The following is a 13,350-nucleotide window of genomic DNA, read 5'->3' as shown; positions in this document are numbered from 1 at the left end:
AGTCTGTTATTTCCAGTAGTTAACACTTTTATAAATACTTTGTTTTCACAATACTTAGCACGGTGTACACATACACACAGTGTTTCTGACTATATATAACTGTACCAAAAGAAATAATCAGAGACATCTTAAATGAATATGTTTCAGTTGCAAAATTATAGCTAATAACTTTCATCAATTGAATTAAAATACAGTGGGGTAAATAATAAAATTAACACTCAAGCAAGAAAAAAAAAATTGAGCGCCCGAACAGGGACTTGAACCCTGGACCCTCAGATTAAAAGTCTGATGCTCTACCGACTGAGCTATCCGGGCCCTGAAAAATCCTTGATTGGCATTGTGTTGCACTGAAAAAGGTATTGTAAAATATGTATTGTTTTCATTTGTTTATGTATCTGCCTGTCTATCTTTGATTGCTCAGAGAAAAGCGGGATAGTTTGCTTCCAACCAATAAGAACCCAACCCTTTCCATCACCTTGTTCCATTGTGAAGTGATGGATTCTGGGACTTGAAGTCCCTCTGCTTTCCAGAAAATCTGCGTGCTGCCAACAATGGGAAGCTGTGTAGAATATGCTTTGTATTGGGGGCTCTGCTATTGATTTGAGAGCTTTATCTTTAATTATCTTTAATTAAGTGGTGTATTTATTAAAAAAAAAAAAATATGGGAAGTAATAAAAATTTAGGGCAAGACCGGTTCTAGGGGTAGGCAGAAGAGGCACACGCCTAGGGTACCACAGTGGGAGTCCTAGGCACTTACATCTGCCTACCCCTAGTTCAGGCCCTGGGTGCAGCAGGACAATTTAAAGAAATACTAACATGGGAAAATATTTTTTTTTTTTTCAAAACCCATCCGTTAATAGAGCTTCTCCAGCAGAATCCTGTATTGTAATCTGTTTTTCCCATGGGGCTAGCCATATTCTACATTTCCCAGGGTGCCACAGCCATGTGACCTGTGCCCTGATAAACTTCAGTCACACTTTACTGCTGCGCTGCAAGTTGGAGTGATATCCACCCCCCCCCCAACAGCCGATCAGCAGAACAATGGGAAGGGAGCAAGATAGCAGCTCCCAGTAGGTATCAGAATAGCACTCAGTAGTAAGAAATCCAAGTCCGGCTTGGGACTCCTCCAGTTACATGGGAGTAGGAGAAACAATAGGTTAGTAGCTGAAAGCAGTTCTAATGTGTAGCGCTGGCTCCTTCTGAAAGCTCAGAAATAAAAAGTACCCCATATAAATCATGACAGTATCCCTTTAAATATATATAGGCAGGAAATAATGACATAGCCTATGTTTAGTGAAGCAGACGTGAGATCCAGATATGGCCCTCTGCCCTACACCAAGTGTGTCACAAGCAGATAAACCATAATCACAAATACCACAGATCCCAAAGGAACATTTGTTTGAACAGAAAGTTAAAGTAAATGGTTATCAAAGCTTTTCCAGCTAATGAATATGAGGGATCTGCAGTTTCTAGGGGATGCTTTAGTCAAAAGTTATAGGAGGTTTGATGGTGGGCCTTATGCAATTGCCCCTTTAGCCCATTTATTAAAACTGCCCCTACACATGAGGGAGGGGTGATTCCTGCATTGGGCACCCTCCCAGCTTGGCCCATCTCTGATTTAGAGAGAAGAAAAGGTAAGAGGATAAGCAATGGAAAGTATAACCCATCTTACCCTTCTCCCAGCACAGCCACAACTAAAGGAGAGTCCCAGCCAATCAGGTTAATGTTAGGTTTTTTTTGGGATGAGCCCTTCTTCTCAATCAGGCAAATGAGTTAAACCAATATAGATTGCACTGCTAATCACATTCCATGTAATCCAATGCTCCAGGTATAATTTGACTGATTCAGCTGGGTATCCTTTGTTTGGGAACTCCCTGCACCCATACCAGTTTGTCCAGTTATTTAGTGTAGCTCTATGTTAAGGCATCTATTGTAATGGCTAAATGTGGCCATACACGGGCCAACAAAAGCTGCTGATAGACTGCATTGGCAGCTTATTGGCCCATGTATGGGGCCCTCCAACAGGCCTACCTGACCAATATCTGGCCAGATTTTCATTGGGCAGCTTTAAAAATCCCATCCGGTTGAGAAGCACATTGGCTCCTTGATGAAGTCCTCACCCCAGTGACTTGCATCCCATCAATGTGTGCAGTTGGATCAATCTGATATAGCCCACCTCAGTGTGGGAAAGATCTGCTCATTCAGCGATCTCACCACATGAACGGACCTTTTAGTGTATGGCCAGCTTTACACCATAACAGTTTCATGTGATGGCAAGGCAAGATATTTGTTACTCCATTATATGCATGTGAGCTCACTGAGGAATATCCCAAAGACAGTAATACTTGAACGTCCTAAATCCTAGAGTCTATAACAATGGGGTAAAGGCGAGGGAGGGGTTGGATGACTCTGTGAGGCTATGGATGATTGGAAAATGGTTCCTATAATTCAGAAGCACTACTATGGTCTCCTCCCAACAGGGTTGGACTGGGCCAGGAGGACACTGGGAAAAAACCTGGTGGGCCCCCAGCCCTCATGGGCCCCAACAACCCAGAACCAATCCCCACCAGGAAGCATTGGTGCTCAACCTCGGACATCTGTCCCTGATCCCTCCCCCTAGGTAAGCAGGAGGTATGTGCACTCAGGGGGTGGGCAGGGGTCCCTGGGAGTGTCGGGGGGGCCCTGGGATGGCAGCTCTGGTGGGCCCTGCACACCCAAGTCTGATCCTACCGCTCAAGTTCAGGAATCATGTCTTTGTAAAATGCAATATATATATATATGTCTATGAAGATTTTCATTCATCCAGGTCATGGTATATCTAGTATAAATAAATCTAAAGCAACTGGACAAGTCCAGTTGCTTTAGATTTATTTATACTAGATATATATATATATATATATATATTCTAGTAGTTGTAGTACTGTTTATACACATTTTCTACATAAACCCAACTGAATGAGCTTGTGTCAAAAAAAGGGTATATTTTCCTTTAAGGATTTCTGTGCGGGGTGCACTTTCCCCTCCCAAAAGCGCATCCTACTGAATATCATATAAACTGTCGAAATGCCTGTGTGCCATTAACCTTCAATGCTGCGTGTTAAAGATGTTTTTAAATACAGATTGGAACTTAATTGACAGAAGCTATTTTATAATTAAAAGTGCAAGTTCAATATATTTGAAGTATAATATATATATATTTTTTTTTTTTTTTTTTAAAAATCCACCCAAAAATACAAGCGCCCGAACAGGGACTTGAACCCTGGACCCTCAGATTAAAAGTCTGATGCTCTACCGACTGAGCTATCCGGGCTCTGAGGTCACATGACTGGGTTGAGAAATTGAATGGTAAGGAATGCAATTTGCAACTATTTTATATTTCTGTCAGAGGCACTGTGGCATGCTGGGGGTTCTAGTACCGCATAAGCTAAAGGTGGGACTTGCCTCATAATGCCGACAACACATCAGAGCCTTACGTGCCGCCATAGTGTGCCAAGTCCCACCTACATCCCTTAGGCCGCTGCTAAACTGCAACATTCAACAAGAAGCAAAAGATACTTTCTATATCATATTAAGTGGCCGGTCAAAACTAGACGATATATATCAGTAGATAGTTTCCTCTTACCTGTTGTCCGCCATTTTGTGATGGGCCGCGTGCTCTCTCAGAGATCAGCTGACAGGAAGTAATGCAGCTCTAACTGTAACAGGAAGAAATAAATGAGAAAAGTTAGTCCATTCATTGGCTGATATGACTCAATAAGTATGTAACATGGTTTGGTGCTTCATTTATTCACTTTGGAATGGCTCCAGCTATTAATTGCTGTCTCGTGTATTCCGGTGCTTAATATTCACTTCTTTCAGTCTTGTAACAGACACTCAAGGGAAAGGACTAGAGAATCAGGCCCCTCCCACCCTTACCCAAAATGGTTTGCTCCACTCGTTATTTGGTAAGACTCGGCTATTAGGTAAGTGTATTGTTTGTAAAGCTAGCTTGCTTAAATAATATATAAAAGCCAGTTAAAATGAGCTCAGTGAAGTTAATATTACTGGGAATGTAATGTAACAAAAGACAAAGCTTTAAAAGGACCGAGCCAGGCAGGAGTCGAACCTACAATCTTCTGATCCGTAGTCAGACGCGTTATCCATTGCGCCACTGGCCCAGTTAGGGTTAATGGGTGTGGCATGTCTAGAATGAGGTGTGTCCACCTTATTAAATGAATATTTATTGAAACTTATTACTCAGTGTCCCATTGGGCACCCAGTTACACTATAATTACGCCCCAGGTAAAGGACCAGCAGCAGCACCAATTACACTAAGATTGTATGTCAGTGCACTGGTATTCTTAAAGGGACAGTACACCCCCCATTTCAACATGAGCTGCATGAATAGGGCTTATACTAAAATATTTTTTGACTATTGTTTTAATTAAGAAATGTCTATGGTTTCTGTTATTTAGGGCTCTGGCACACGGGGAGATTAGTCGCCCGAGACAAATCTCCCTGTTGACGGGCGACTAATCTCCCCGAAATGCCATCCCACTGGGGAAAATGTAAATTGCCAGTGGGATGGCATACTTCTCAAGGCAACTTCCGCGTATGCCATCCCACCGGGGATTTACATTTTCGCCGGTGGGATGGCATTTCGGGGAGATTAGTCGCCCGCGAACAGGGAGATTTGTCACGGGCGACTAATCTCCTTGTGTGCCAGAGCCCTTAAAAGAGTTGTAAAAATGAATTACCAGTCCACTGAGAAGCCTCTGATAATGAGCTCTTAAAAGCTTCTGCTTAGAGAAGGGAGGAGTTTTTATTATTGTTTAAATGTAGGTAGAGAGCTCTAAACAAATTGTCCTGACTATAAAGGAAGGGGGGTGAGTTCAGTGAACAGAGTTCAGCTTTAAAATAAACGCTTTATAAAGGCAAAAAAATAGGAAAATATGGATTTATTTTTTTTAATTAAAACAATAGGCAGAACGTAATTTCAGCATAAGTCCTATTTAATGTTCTCATTTTTAGTAAAATAGTTTTTAGGTGTATACTGTCCCTGTCAATAACAGTGTGTGCAATAGTTTTGTACACTTGCTAAAGGTACGTACAGTGTGGGTATAGCTAACTCACTCACAGATCAACAATAACCAACAAATGCTCAGTGTAAAAATATTAATGGGAATTTCATGTAAGAATATTATAGGTTAAAAAGAGCCGAGCCAGGCAGGAGTCGAACCTACAATCTTCTGATCCGTAGTCAGACGCGTTATCCATTGCGCCACTGGCCCAGTTAGGGTTAATGGGTGTGGCATGTCTACAATGAGGTGTGTCCACCTTATTACATGTATGTATGTATATCTTTATTTATAAAGTGCTACTTATGTACGCAGCGCTGTACAGTAGAATACATTAATACAGACAGGGGATTATTAAGATAATAATAGATAAATACAAAGAACAACAATAAATACAAATAAATACAAGGTACAGTTGCAATAAGAGTCAGAAACAGAAGATGAAGGAGGTCCCCTGCCCCGTAGAGCTTACAATCTATATGGGAGGGGATGAATATTTATTGAAACTTCTTATTACTCAGTGTCCCATTGGGCACCCAGTTACACTATAATTACCCCCCCAGGTAAAGAACCAGAAGCAGCACCAATTACACTGAGATTGTATCTGGTATTCTTAAAGGGACAGTACACACCTCATTTAAACATGAGCTGCATGAATAGGGCTTGTACTAAAATACTCTTTGCCTATTGTTTTAACTAAGAAATGAATAAACAAGAATCAAGCCAGTTTTACTTTAGTACTTCCTGTCACTTCTTCTTCTAAGTAACTTTAAAAGAGTTGCAAAAATGAATTACCAGTCCATTGAGAAGCCTCTGATAATGAGCTCTCAAAGGCTTCTGGTTAGAGAAGGGAGCAGTTTGTTAGTTTAAATGTAGGTAGAGAGCTCTAAACAAATTGTCCCATCTATAAAGTAAGGGGGGCGAGTTCAATGAATAGAGTTCAACTTTCAAATAAACGCTTTAATGGGAATTTAGTGTAAAGCTGGCCATACACACACCGATAATGTCGTACGAAACCCTGTCGGCGAGTCGACCGATATCGCAGGAGGCTGCTGATATCGGTCGACTCGCTGATCGGCCAGGTGGTCGCACGAAATATTGGAAATCGCCACGTGTGTGGCCACCTTAAGAAAGATATAGGTTTAAAAGAGCCGAGCCAGGCAGGAGTCGAACCTACAATCTTCTGATCCGTAGTCAGACGCGTTATCCATTGCGCCACTGGCCCAGTTAAGGTTAAAGGGTGTGGCATGTCTAGAATGAGGTGTGACCACCTTATTAAATTAATATTTATTGAAGCTTATTACTCAGTGTCCCATTGGGCACCCAGTTACACTATAATTACGCCCCAGGTAAAGAACCAGCAGCAGCACCAATTACACCCCATTTCAACATGAGCTGCATGAATAGGGCTTGTACTAAAATACTCTTTGCCTATTGTTTTAATTAAGAAATGTCTATGGTTTCAGTTATCTCTGGCTCTAAATGAGAATATGAAGCCAGTTTCACTTTAGTACTTCCTGTCACTTCTTGTTCTAAATAACTTTAAAAGAGTTGCAAAAATGAGTTACCAGTCCACTGAGAAGCCTTTGATAATGAGCTCTCAAAGGCTTCAGGTTAGAGAAGGGAGGAGTTTGTTAGTTTAAATGTAGGTAGAGAGCTCTAAATAAATTGTCCTGTCTATAAAGTAAGGGGGGTGAGTTCAATGAATAGAGTTCAACTTTCAAATAAATGCTTTATAAAGGCAAAAAAACAGGAAAATATGGATTTTTTATTATTAAAACGATAGGCAGAATGTAATTTCAGCATAAGTTTAGCACTTTAGTATTTCCTGTCACTTCTTGTTATTAATAACAGTGTGTGCAATCGTTTTTTACACTTGATAAAGGGCTTTGCCTCCACTGCTCAATAAAGGAGAGTTGTAGTTAAACACTGCCCAGCAAGTTTCTGCATAATACTTATTTAAATTGTATATAAGGGAGAAGACAGGCAGGGTGATTAGTTGTTGTGACTTTTAAGAAACCCCCAGTTGCAGCAACTGATCTTGACAACTAACCTCCATGTAAAATATACAGTTTGCCGCAACCGCTCTTTAAGTGTCACCAGAATGTTCAGAGGTGGTGATTAGTCAATGTAACTGGATTATAAACCCAACAAATGAACTACAGACTAGGCAATCCTGGCAGGTATGTACAGTGTCTGTATAGCGAACTCACTACAACAATAACCAACAAATGCTCAGTGTAGGAAATATTAATGGGAATTTACTGAAAGATATGGGTTTAAAAGAGCCGAGCCAGGCAGGAGTCGAACCTACAATCTTCTGATCCGTAGTCAGACGCGTTATCCATTGCGCCACTGGCCCAGTTAGGAATGGACAGACCAGTACTTGCTGTTTCATTCCCACCACCCTTTGGAACATAAACTGGGTGTCATTAGGACTCAACATCATCGGACTGTGGCATCCAATGCAGAGGCTACAGAGAAGGACTATAAACATCTAAAAGGAGCTCTGAAAACTTGTGGGTACCCAGACTGGGCCTTTATCAAAACCAAATCAAAGACTAGCAGAAAGACCAGACCAACAAACAGAAGGGAGGAACACAGCAGGCGAAACAACATAGTCATCCCATATGTTGCTGGAACATCAGAAAAACTTTCAACAAACATCACATTCCTGTGTTTTTCAAACCCAGCAACACCCTGAGACAAAAGCTGGTGCACCCTAAAGACCCTGCACCCAAGCACATGAAAAGTAATGTGGTCTATACTGTCCAGTGTAGTGAAGAGTGCTCTGACTTATACATTGGGGAGACAAAACAACCTCTCTGTAAGGGAATGGCCAGACATAGGCGGGCAAACTCCTCAGGACAAGACTCAGCAGTCTATCTACACCTCAAAGAAAAAGGACACTCTTTTGAGGACAGTAACGTGCATATTTTGGACTGAGAGAACAGACAGTTTGAATGAGGTGTGAAAGAGGCCATTTATGCCAGCCTGGAAAAACCAACCCTGAACAGAGGAGGGGGCCTGTGACACCGCTTGTCATCAACATACAATGCCGCTTTGACATCCTTACCCCGGAGGTTTCACAACAGTTCACACTTCCAGTCATGTAGTTTGAAGGATTAACACCTGCATCAATAAGAATCATGGTACCATTGTGATTAACAGCTGAAACTGAGACTCAAATCTCTAACTGCCTCCTGGCCATCTCTAACTGGATGAACCAACGCCACCTCAAACTCAACCTAACAAAAACTGAACTAATGATTTTTCCGCCTAAGCCTGGTCCTACCCCCCCCCTTTTCTATCTCTATTGATGGCACCCTCATCAACCCCGTCGATTCGGCGCGTTGTTTGGGGGTGATCTTTGTGACTCCAGTCTCTACTTCTCTAACCACATTAACACCTCTGTCAAAACCTGTCACTTTTTCTTACGCAATATTGCAAAGATTCGTCCCTTTCTTTCTACTGTAACAGCTAAGCTGCTCATGCATGCTCTCATCCTGTCACGACTGGACTACTGCAACCTGCTATTAACTGGCCTCCCTAACTCCTATCTTTCCCCCCTACAGTCTATATTAAACACTGCTGCCAGAATTCTCCTCCTCTCATCCAGGAGAGTTCAGGCCCTTCCCCTGCTAAAGTCCTTGTCGTGGCTCCCTATCAAACAAAGAATTGCTTACAAACTTCTTCTCCTAACCTTTAAAGCCCTCCATTCCTCTGCTCCTCACTACATCTCGTCCCTTGTGTCTCCGTACATTCCCGGCCGACTCCTTCGTTCCTCGCAGAGCAATTGTTTGGTCGTGCCCCCCACTACTACTGCGGTTTCCCGTCTTAAACCTTTCTGCCTTGCTACCCCTTACATTTGGAATGCCCTCCCTGATTTCCTCCGGAGAGAATCCTCCCCCAGTCTTTTTAAAACTAAGGTTAAAGACTACCTTTTGGAGCACTTGTCCAGCACCTGATCTGGGAACTGGCACTTATATTGTAGTGTCACTCACTGTGACCTACAGCACTTATATTTGCCTATTTGTGTCCGTTAGTTACCCTCCCATATAGATTGTAAGCTCTACGGGGCAGGGACCTCCTTCCTCTTGTGTCCTCGACTCTTAACTTATTGCAGCTGTATTTATCTGTATTTATTATACTTTGTATTTATCTATTATCTTAACACCCTGTTTATATTAATGTATTCTACTGTACAGCGCTGCGTACATAAGTAGCGCTTTATAAATAAAGATATACATACATACATACATACTGGGTCATACCTTCTTACACCTGTCAATTTCAGCCAACACCTAATTGCATAAGTTCAATGGAACCATTGTGATTTTAATAGGTAAAAAAGGTTGGGGACCCCTGCTTTGGGGTGATCAATGATGTTAAACAGCTTAAAGCATAACAAAACACATGTTTCTGCCCGGTTTCGAACCGGGGACCTTTCGCGTGTTAGGCGAACGTGATAACCACTACACTACAGAAACTTCTTGCTGTACTCATTTGGGAGCCTCCTATCTGAATCGCTAGGAAAGCTGATTGGCAGATGACATTGCTGAGACTGTCAAGCAGCGGCCCCACTAATGAACACTAGGAAACCCCGAAAGAGGTCAGAGGTAAACAAGGAAAGGGCAGTGTCACCAGGGCCAACAGAAAGAAGGGACTGGAGGCGGAGAGGGTCAACGACTGTGTCAAAAGCAGCTGCGAGGCCTAGGAGTATTAGTAGTGAGAAGTGTTTTTTGGCTCTAGCTGAAAACAGGTCATTGCTTAGCTGGCTTAGAGATGATTGTGTGGAGCGTTGTGGCCTAAAGCCAGACTGTAGGGGGTCTAAAAAGCTATGGTGAGCTATGGTCTTAAGCCCAGCGTAAACTGAACCCCAGAAAAAACCAATTTCTTCTTTGCTTCCTGCTGTACTGCCCTTTCATGTCCCTTGCACAAACCAGTTAGCGAGACCAGTTTGCCTGCCAGCGGGATTGGCACTGCATTTGCGCTTACTGCCAGACAAGATCTAGGCTTCTCAACCAATTTTAAACAGTCATATCTTCAAAATATAGAGTTATATATGGCAAAAGTATTGTAGTCAACGTGCCGGATTGCAACTGATTTGTTAAGTCCCGTGACTCCCCAATGGGCCCATCCCAGATATACATTTTTTTCTGGAGACGTACGACTTGTACAGAGGAAAACCTCCCAGCAGTAACCTACCTGTCAAGGACTAGAATTCTACCAACAGTAGGTTTAGCCCAGGAATCCATCCATTTTTGGAAAGACCTCATTCTGACAAATCCACAATGGGTAGCTATGTCTTTCTACTTCAAATCTACAAACTGCAATGCTTTGCTACAGTTAGCGGTGTTTGGTAAAAAAAAAGATCTAGGGATACTTGGGCAAATCACAACAAAGTTTATGTTTTATAGCATCTCCCACATGTCATTTGTTATCAAGATAAAACATCATGGCTACAAAGATGCTGGGGATCCATGGGACAGCTTAAAGCCCAGTGTATATAGGGTTAACAAAGTATCTGACATGTTGAGAAAATTGCACATACAAATTATTATGGAGGTTCCTTGCCTCTTGGTGTTGCCTGCATCAACTGGGTAGGAAGCTGTTGTGTTACTTTACATTAAGAGGGGCAGTATGGTTTTTACCTTCATCTGTGAGACTACACGGGCCGATTGGTTGAATGCCACACAGGTCAGGCCTGTGTATGGTATGTGTGTGTACCATTTACCTTTGACAGGTAAAGATGTTTGAGATATAAGAATAGTTAAAAAAAACTGCGCCCAACGTGGGGCTCGAACCCACGACCCTGAGATTAAGAGTCTCATGCTCTACCGACTGAGCTAGCCGGGCACTGGTGTGCTAATTGCAAAAGGAAGAACATAGACCCCTTGTCAATGCAAGATTAATGAGTAGGGCTTAAGCCAAATGTAATTGTTGCCTATTATTTTAATTAAGAAATATCAATGTATTTTGTACTTACTTTATCACTTCCTGTCACTTCCTGGTTCTGTGAGTGGGGGAGAAGCCGATAATGCTGATGTCCCATGGGGAGATTATTTGTCCATAGACAATTAATCTCTTGAAACGCTTTCCCATTGACAATAAAGCAAATCCCCAATGGAAACAAATATGCATTGCTTCTTCTTTTCCAAAGTCGCACAAACTTTGCTAAGGTAATTTGCAGTCCCCTGAGAAGCCTTCTGATAATGAGCTGCTGAAAGCCTGGAGCTTAGGGAAGAGAGGATTTTGGGTGCTCACAGGCAGATAACGAGCTCTGCACAAATTGCCCTGTTTATATTGAGAGAGGGGGTGGCGCTTGTTCCAATTAGTGCTTTCTAATTGCACAAAATGAAGAATACATGGATTGTTTAACTGAAAGTATAGACAGAATGCCTTTTTAACAAAACGCTTTTAGCAAAGGTGTTTTTAGGTGTATATTCTTCCTTTATCGATTTGGCATAAAGAAAACCTTAATTATATAGGGGCTATGTCCTAGTTGTCCTCACTCCAAAGAATTTTTTTTTTCTAATGGTAATATATTTGCTTGCCCTCCTCCTGATGAAGCGTCCAGCCTCGCAAAACCTGCTAGGAGGGAGGAGCATAGGGACCGTGGAGCACTAAGGCGACACTGGCGTTCGGTATGTATTTGATTTTTTTTTTGTTGTTGTCTATGCACCTAACAATTGTTTTTATGTGTGATGCTGCCAATGTTAGTATCATTGTGTGACTTTCTCTGGGCCCCGAGCAGGAATCCTCACATTTAATAGATGCTCTCTCCCAGATATGTGCGTCTATTGATATGGTGTCAGTGTATTAGCTTCCCTTATGGGCCCCCAAATGCTGATGTAAGCCGAAAGGGGTAAAACAAAGCATGGTTTTAAGTACCTCTGCTATTTTTTTCTATTTATTACTGTCTGCAATGAACATTATTAGGTTGCATGGATGTTATGCCAAATCCTGAGCCTTCTATAATAAAAGATTCCCACCAAAAGCACCACCTCAATGAATGCGTGCAGCATTTCTTCAAGTTGTTCATGGTGTTGATCAATTTTAATAAACAGCTCCAAGAGGATGTTTCTGCCCGGTTTCGAACCGGGGACCTTTCGCGTGTTAGGCGAACGTGATAACCACTACACTACAGAAACTTCATGCAAGGTTCTTTTTGGAGCCTCTTGTCTGAATCGCTAGGAAAGCTGATTGGCAGATGACCGCGCTGAGACTGACAAGCAGCGGCCCCACTAATGAACACTCAGAGACACACGAAATTGGTCAGAGGAACACCAGGAAGGGGCAGTTTCACCCGGGCCAAGAGAAAGAAGGGACTGGAGGCGGAGAGGGTCATCGACTGTTGCAAAAGCAGCTGTGAGGCCTAGGTAACTGCAGGAAACTTTGCGAGACTTCAGAAAATGATGCAGCGATTCACTTTGGTGCTAATGAAAAGGCATTTCAGGGAGATAAGTTACCCTTATCTTATTTCAGGTTGAATGGCTGCCCCCATGGCTACACAGCAGTTTATATAAACTATAGTATTGTTTCTGAAGTGAACACACCAGTTTTACTAGGGCAGCAGTACATTATATTTGAAATTATTTTCATTTTTGGGTGTTACTGTTCCTTTAATCGCAGGGACTATCTCTCAGGGTCTTGTTCCTGAATGCTGCATCAAATCAAAGTGTTTTGCTTCATCCCTTTAGAGCAGCCAGCCTGTGAAAGAACAGTGTGTCTATCATTCAGACATGTAAGCATAGTCCCGGTGTAGCTGAATAACCCTTAGATGATTTATATTGACAGAAATTAGTTCAATGAAGTTAAGCGTAACGGAAAGTTTACAGAGAGGACCCTAGAGTTGTAAAAGAGCCGAGCCAGGCAGGAGTCGAACCTACAATCTTCTGATCCGTAGTCAGACGCGTTATCCATTGCGCCACTGGCCCAGTTAGGGTTAAAAAGTAGTTGAACAACTAGAAATTTCCTCACAGCAAAATTATTTTTGGGACCTTAAGTTTAAGAATACTTTTTGGACATGACCGCGACTATTCCTGATGCAACCGCGACTTTTTCCTTACTCAGCAAATTTTGCGGCAGTTTAGCATATCACTAGACAAAGCTTCACCAACTTGATTGTATTCACTGGTTCCTTATGCAATATATATATTCAGGGGCCCCAAAAACGCTAGCAAATGAACTCAGGGTATTTACTCCCCATTCCTGTGTGTGTAACATGTTTAACAATGGGAGTCCATAGACATTTTCCAGGGTAGAGGGCAATGTCATCAACCAAAAGAAA

At 42.2% G+C, this 13,350-nt stretch overlaps 10 non-coding genes across 10 annotated transcripts; all 10 read right to left on the bottom strand.

Annotated features, from left to right (window-relative positions):
* Window positions 1–242: 242 nt before the first annotated feature.
* On the bottom strand, window positions 243–315 carry trnak-uuu. Its single transcript has one exon. It is a non-coding gene; the product is annotated as a tRNA-Lys (tRNA).
* Window positions 316–3,237: 2,922 nt separating this feature from the next.
* Window positions 3,238–3,310, bottom strand: trnak-uuu. Its single transcript has one exon. It is a non-coding gene; the product is annotated as a tRNA-Lys (tRNA).
* A 774-nt stretch (window positions 3,311–4,084) lies between these two features.
* trnar-acg lies at window positions 4,085–4,157 on the bottom strand. The gene has a single exon. It is a non-coding gene; the product is annotated as a tRNA-Arg (tRNA).
* Window positions 4,158–5,197: 1,040 nt separating this feature from the next.
* trnar-acg lies at window positions 5,198–5,270 on the bottom strand. The gene has a single exon. It is a non-coding gene; the product is annotated as a tRNA-Arg (tRNA).
* Window positions 5,271–6,209: 939 nt separating this feature from the next.
* Window positions 6,210–6,282, bottom strand: trnar-acg. Its single transcript has one exon. It is a non-coding gene; the product is annotated as a tRNA-Arg (tRNA).
* A 1,064-nt stretch (window positions 6,283–7,346) lies between these two features.
* Window positions 7,347–7,419, bottom strand: trnar-acg. The gene has a single exon. It is a non-coding gene; the product is annotated as a tRNA-Arg (tRNA).
* A 2,055-nt stretch (window positions 7,420–9,474) lies between these two features.
* On the bottom strand, window positions 9,475–9,547 carry trnav-aac. Its single transcript has one exon. It is a non-coding gene; the product is annotated as a tRNA-Val (tRNA).
* A 1,296-nt stretch (window positions 9,548–10,843) lies between these two features.
* On the bottom strand, window positions 10,844–10,916 carry trnak-cuu. Its single transcript has one exon. It is a non-coding gene; the product is annotated as a tRNA-Lys (tRNA).
* A 1,222-nt stretch (window positions 10,917–12,138) lies between these two features.
* trnav-aac lies at window positions 12,139–12,211 on the bottom strand. Its single transcript has one exon. It is a non-coding gene; the product is annotated as a tRNA-Val (tRNA).
* Window positions 12,212–12,924: 713 nt separating this feature from the next.
* Window positions 12,925–12,997, bottom strand: trnar-acg. The gene has a single exon. It is a non-coding gene; the product is annotated as a tRNA-Arg (tRNA).
* Window positions 12,998–13,350: the final 353 nt, after the last annotated feature.

The sequence above is a fragment of the Xenopus tropicalis genome, chromosome 3 (genome assembly GCF_000004195.4).
Source record: "Xenopus tropicalis strain Nigerian chromosome 3, UCB_Xtro_10.0, whole genome shotgun sequence".
Classification (NCBI taxonomy): Eukaryota; Metazoa; Chordata; class Amphibia; order Anura; family Pipidae; genus Xenopus; species Xenopus tropicalis.
Note: the sequence above shows the minus strand (reverse complement) of the source record. Positions and strands in the feature narration are given on the sequence as shown.